Source organism: Chenopodium quinoa, unplaced genomic scaffold (assembly GCF_001683475.1).
Source record: "Chenopodium quinoa cultivar QQ74 unplaced genomic scaffold, ASM168347v1, whole genome shotgun sequence".
Taxonomy (NCBI): domain Eukaryota; kingdom Viridiplantae; phylum Streptophyta; class Magnoliopsida; order Caryophyllales; family Amaranthaceae; genus Chenopodium; species Chenopodium quinoa.
Genome location: NW_018742770.1, coordinates 1,029,384 through 1,036,381, shown reverse-complemented (window position 1 = coordinate 1,036,381; position 6,998 = coordinate 1,029,384). Strand labels below are relative to the sequence as shown.

Below are 6,998 nucleotides of genomic sequence, written 5' to 3'. Positions count from 1 at the left end.
CGAGCTAATGAATGTGTTACAAGCGAGTCAAGTGATGTTAAGAATTTGGGGATAAAGGGTCAAATCACAAACAAGCTCGGTCAATAATATGAGCGTTCCTTGGAGTTGGACTTAGTGGGTGAGCATTTTGTATTAGTTAACTTTGTCGTAGAAGTAGAAAGTAATTAAATCAATTGTATGAGTCATTTTTGTATTAGTCATTTTTGTATTAGACTTTTGATGATATATTTTGGATAACTAGTAATTGGGCCCATTGTAATCCGGTCCAATTGTAATGGTGATGTATTTGGTTCATTAATATGGGCCTTAAATATTAAGAGATACTTAGTAAGTAGTTGAAATTATCAATATATGATATTTAGGCCCAGCTAGCCAGTGGTATAATGTGGTCCTTTGGTGTAAATGGGCTAGCCTAGAACCACGGCTCTCATCCAGTATTTTGAAAAATCTAATCTAATTTTATTAGTCTTCGTTATGTGCAGTTTGGGTTTGTATTGATGGAGCACTAGAAAACATTGATATAAGTTATCTCTCAAGAACAAAAACACTTGTTTGATAAAATGGAAATGATTGCAGCAATGCCACCAATTTAGCCATCAACATCTCACTAATTGACTGCACATATACATCCACATCCCATTGAGTCACGGCCCAAAAACATAAAACCCAAGTCTAACACTCTCATTACTGAAATACACAAAACTAGTAGCTTATGCAAAACAACCAAATAAAGCAAACCATAACATACTTAGCAATATGTGTTTCAATGCACAATACAGAGTGCTTACAAACTATTATCCATGTTCAACAACTTAACAAAAGACAACTTAACAAGTTTAAACATAAGGGGGCAACAAACTTAACACCAACTACTCTTGTCCTTCCTTATAATGCATGCCTATGCAACCTCAATCTAACATAATGTCTTATATACCACTTTGTTAACCAACAACAAGCACATCATCCTTAGCAACAAAATCCAAATCAGTCGCTCCAAGTACAGGTTGATTTTGTGTTGCAACCTTGTGCCTTATCTGCAACATCAGACCACATAAAAGAATAGATCCAGTGTTTTAAACCAAAACAATCAATTTACAAGTGAAAACTTACAACAATCTTCCTAGGTTGCTGCAGATCTTCAAGAACTTGGGTGCATGTCGTCGTACCATTCTTCTGCATATTGTACTAGATACAGGTTAGATTACCAATATAAGATCACAAAATTATAGTAAAGAACAAGCAATGAACTATATATGGAATTGACCCCGGTAACCTTTGCATTCTTCTTTGTTGGCTTCTTATACCCAATTTCAGCTAGTGACTTATTTCTGGAACCCTTAGGCCTGCCCCGATCTCTCTTCTTTGTAACAGGATCTTTAACATTGCAAACTAAACCATTGGTACCTTCCCTTTCAGCACCAGATGCAAATACAGGCGAGTTCTCAAATGGATTTTGAACGGTAGAATTCGTGCCAATAGAACCAGAGCTCTAATGTACAGCTGGAGAAGGATCACCGGGATAAGTTACTTTGATTATTTGCTCTAATTTTTGCTTATTGCAAAGACTGACTTCAGCCTTAAGTTTCTCTAAACAAGTAATCACCATATCAACCGTTTCATCGTTAACCATTGGAGCCTCGTCACACACCGACTCAAAAGCATGCATCATCATGTTAAACCTTTTTCCCTCGCTTGTTTTGTTACGATCATGGTAAGAAACTTAGACCCTAGTGTGCTTCCTTAGTATGTCTTTTCTCCACCTACGCACAATTTAGTGTTGGGGAATATTAACTACTAGATTAATATCAAGAATCCTAATGCTATGCTTGCACATAATTCCGTGTGTCTGAAATTTGCGGTAGTCACAACAAACCACTTTTGTTTCAGTGTTGAATGTGGCACTAACAAACCTCCGCCAATCAGTCAAAACTTCCTCACTTTTTCCTTCAGGTACTATCCACACCCGATATTCAATAAGGTGTTGAACTAAATTATCAGCTATTATATTCTCCTCCCTTGGATAGCAATACATCATTTTTGTACACTCTTTCTGGACTTCCTGAAATTTGGTGTCGGTGTACAATTTCTGAAAAAGCTTTTCAACCTTGAACCCGCTGACAAGTCTCTTTATATACTTGGAGCACTTTGCATCCGCTTTAGTCTCGTCTCTGACTCGCTTGTCCATTGCTTTTGCATACTTTTGTGGAAATTCAAACAACTTGGTGTTCCTTGTGACAAATCCATCAAAAAAGCTATTGATACTTTTAACACGCCGTGTTGTCTTCATCCCAGCCCAAAAGTAGTCCTTTATGAAGGCAGGCACCCACATATGCCTTTCATTATACAACCCTTCTAGCCAATCATTTTCTTCCAACTTAAAGTTAAAGCATTCCAGCGATTCTCAAACTCTAGTATTGTTTGACTATCGTACACAACGCCCTTCAACACAGCTTTCAATTGTTGATACCTAAAACAAACACCACAAAATAAAAACCAATGCTTACTCGTATCTTGTAACTCACAATATACACAGTGGATACAAAAACTAAATACATAGATTGGTATATTTAATTAAAATCATACCCTTCGCATTTACTAAGTTTCTCTGGTATCTTTCTCATTATGTGCCATATACACCAGCGATGGCGAGTGGATGGCATAATTACCACAAGTGGCTTTCTCATGGCAGCCGCCTGATCTGTGAGTATTGCTTTTTGTGCCTTGTCATTCATTCATTCCAACCATTGCTTAAAAATCCACCAGAACGTATCAGAGATCTCGTGAGATACCAACGCACAACCCAATAATATTGATTGTCCGTGATGATTAACCCCCAAGAAATTCACAAAAGGAAGATCGTAGTCATTTGTCAGATACGTCGCATCAAATCAAACAACGTCACCAAATTCTTCATACGCTGCCTGGCTTCGTGCATCGACCCACAACACATCTTTCAACCTTCCTTGCTCATCCAACCGTTGTGCATGATAGAAATTCTGGTTCCCAGCTTAAATTTGCTGAAAGTAGTTCATCATTGCAATGGAATCACCATCCTCCATTTTCAACCTTTGGCTTTTATATACCTCGTGTTGAAGATCTTTTACAGTAAAAGGCAAATATTCCACCCCTACCATCTCGGTACTCAAGCATCCATGGATTTGTGAAACAAGAACCCCTTCGTCGAAATAATTGAATAACTTCTTCCTCACTCTTGAGTTAAAGTTTTTCATCCTGTACTCTTTCACAAGCTTTGCACCACCGAGGGTGGGTGTGTGGTTTGAATGCTCCAATTCCACACCCTTTATAACCCATTGGCCCTCACGATTGACACTTGTATGAATCTTAGCCTGACATTCACATTTCTTTGAGCGTCTCTTACTTCGACCAAGCTCATCCTCAACAACCGTCCCATCAATAACTCCGTCAGAACCAGAAATGTCCATCGCCTTCGCCCTCTTCTTGGCTTCCCTTTGAGCCCTCATATCGGGTCTCCCATAGCACTCACACCTCCATATTGTCGATATTCGATCTCTACCCTCACCCTTAGAATATACACCTTGCACCCTACTAACTCCAAAACCCTTTTGCTCTACATATTCTTTATAATAAGATTCAACATCTTGCCAACTCTTAAATACCATTCCTACCCTAGGTGGTTCCACATAACCGACTACGCTAATGTGGTTACTTGCCACGACTGTCTCAACTGTCTCAAAAGTTTTTATAGGAGAAACATATTGCAACCCTTGGTCAGTAGGTTGGAAGGTCTCCCCATCTACAAATGGAACAATGTGACCATGTGATATGTTCATTTTATATAGTGTTTTACCCCCGTCCCTTGGTCATATTTGGGAGTATTCTTGGATCTTTAGAGTCACTTCTATTACTAATATGCGTTTTCTAGTGTTTTCGTAGTTTTGGTATTGTTTTATAGGAAATTGCGAATTTGGAGCATTTTCCCGGACTTATTTGAGCCACTATGAGCATTGGAGTAGGATCGCATTCATATGACCACATTCCGAAGCCCAAGGCCGCATTGGAGCAATCAAACCGGTGATTAAGGGCTCGGTGAAAAAAGAAGAGTTCGAGGCAATGGACCGAGCTTCAAGGCCCCAAAGAGGACATCCGGATTAGGCTAAGAGAGTGGCCCAATCGAAGAAACTTCCTTGCCCGAGAGCTTGCCCGACCGGGGAGTGCCCTCGCCCTGGGCGCGCCCGGCCGGGTGAGGCAGAAGGAAGAGAAGTGTCCTCGCCCTGAGGCGGGCCCGGCCGGGCGATCATCCGCCCGACCGGGCACGTGTTTTTGAGGGGTGTTTTGCGATTTTAATCTTCATTTAAGTTTAGGATTTCTAGCTTAAGTACAAATATGATTTGTTAAGTTAGATACGATTACGTCTTTCATTAGTTAATTTTCAGATTTTAGTTTTAAGCTTTTGGTTAATACTCTTGTTCTTTCTCTCTCTACACTTTTAGTTTATGCAATTCATCATTTCCGTTTATTTTGGTAACGATTTCTTCCCTTTTATTTTCAGTAATTAATTGCTTTGATTAATTATGTCTTGTTTATTTGCTTTTTTTAGTTTAGATTTAAATATGTGTGAGTAGTTTTATTTCTAGGTTTGAGGGGATCCGTAAATAATATGAAGGGGTAATTTACTATTGTTGATTATTAATGCTTTGGTTGATTTCCTATTGATTGATTTAATGTTATGCAATTAGATTAGGCCCGGTTTAATTGTATGAGTTATGCAATATTGATTCGAGATTTGAGAGATGAGAATTGATGTTTAGGCTTAGTTTCAATAGGCAGGTTAATTTATAAATGGTTAAGTCAAGATTCGAGAGATGCGATTTAATACCGGTAGATTAATTCTGTGATTGTAATACGTAGCGAAAGCCCTTTATGATCTGATTAATTGATGCATTGATAATTGATTATTGTGTTTTACCCTGGAATATTATTTATTGGTGAACCTATACCCTAGACTTTGATTTATTGATTTCTCCCTAGTTTAATTTGCTTTGGTTTATTTATTTTCCTTAGTTTAATTCTCATAAAAACAAATTGGTTACTTAATAGTTTAGGTTATTTTAATTATTTAGGAATAGAAAGACTTGTTTTCCTGTCTATTTCCCTATCTACTTTAGTTAGAGGACTTAGGTAATTCTTTTGATTAGGTGATACGACTTTAGCCTGTCACCACGACCATCTAAAGACGGGGGGTCAATCACCTCAATCTCCTTATCATTTGCCATACCTTGGCATCTAACACCACTCCCCATATCTTACAAACCAATATCATTACCAGAACCAGTAACTGGTGAAAGTGCAAATTCCTCCATTATACCAACAAATATTGGTCTGTGTACACATTACATCAAATGCATTCAGTAAACAAAATAACAACACCAAATTACATACTAATACGATCCTACTGCCACCTTAGCGATATTATTCATCATCAAATACTAATATTGCTAATTCACTAGGTATGTGCGCTGATTCACTGTGTTTATATTACAAAATCACCATTTTTGCGATGCTAGTAAATCAACACAATTCAAATACACTAAGCTTAAGTCAGGGTAGCTTCATGGAGTATCTTACTCTATCCTTGATAAACTACTAACCATGATCTATCATGAATTTCAAAACAATTAAGCAATATCAACAATATACAATTAACACAGTTCTTCACACAAAACAATATACAATCCTTAATGTAAATCATATTCCGTCTAATTAAATTTAATCAAATTCACACAAAACATTTGGAATCGAAATTCGCAATAATAATATAACAGTTCTTCATGATTTGATAATAATAGACAGTAAACAAAAATCCGCATCCGCTAATGAAGTAATAAAGCATAATAGTACATACAAACAAAGCATTCAACTAGAATGAAACTACGGATCAGCTTACCAGGTTATCAAGCACAGCCTTCAACGGTGTTCGTAGACTCCCAGTAGTAGCTCCGTCTCCCACCCTTATAGCGGCGACCCTATTACTACACTTCAACAACTGATCAAATGTAATACCCTATTTAAATAATGTATTTAACGGAAGGTAGTTAGAATCTAACGCCATCCAACTTTTCTGTAACTTACTTCAAATTTTGATGCCAGCTTGTACGATAATTTGTCTATCGGATAGCTTAATATGACGTTTCACTGTTCGGGTTATTTACAATTGCGCCACGCGATAAACAAGGCACGTTCATCATAAAGATGAATGGGGGCCAGCTCTGTGTTTTGTTCTTTTTTTTTTAATTCCCGTGTTTATATGTTCTTGATTTCTTAATCCCCTTGTTTAGTTTTCTTTTTTTTTTTTTTAAAACACCCTTGTTTAGTTTTCTGTTCATGGGTCAGTTTTTGTCTCCTTTTCTTTTTTAAAAATTTGAAAAATACCATCAATTATTGTTCACGTTTTAGTCATTACCACCTCAAGTTTTTATTTTTAACATTACCACCTATTTTTTCTTAAAAACATAAAAAACTTTCACCTCTTTTCCCAAACCCCTCTAAATGATGTCATTGCGGCCCCACTACCAATTGTACCTCTATTTCCCCTCGATTCTCACCTCTATTCTTCCTTCTTCTTCCTCTCTCTTCCTCTTTGTCTAATTTTAAAATCAATTTGCGAATCAATTAGGCGTTATTTAGGGTTTTAATTCGCTAATTTGTTCTTCAAGCCAAACGACAATGCAAAATCGAGGGCATAATTAGGGTTTATAAAATCAATTTGTGGATTTTTCAATTGAAATTAGGGCTTATAAATTAAATTTGGGGAGTTGATTCTAGGGTTATTAGTTGCAAAATTGGTTAATTAGGAAGAAGAAGCCGGGAAGAAGAAAGGTGAAAATAGAAAGAAGAGAGAAAGAAAATTGGTAGTGAGGCCCACTGTGACGTCATTTAGGAGGGTTTGGGAAAAGAGGTGGGAGTTTTTGGAAATTTGGTCAAGAACTACCAATTAAAGCACGTGTTTTGGAAACAAC

At 37.2% G+C, this 6,998-nt stretch overlaps 1 long non-coding RNA gene across 1 annotated transcript; it reads right to left on the bottom strand.

Moving 5' to 3' along the window:
- Positions 1 to 728: 728 nt before the first annotated feature.
- On the bottom strand, positions 729 to 6,200 carry LOC110724581. Its single transcript, XR_002512012.1, has 3 exons — positions 5,927 to 6,200; positions 1,111 to 1,173; positions 729 to 1,034 (listed from the first exon to the last, which is right to left on the bottom strand). It is a non-coding gene; the product is annotated as an uncharacterized LOC110724581 (long non-coding RNA).
- Between the last annotated feature and the right edge of the window lie 798 nt (positions 6,201 to 6,998).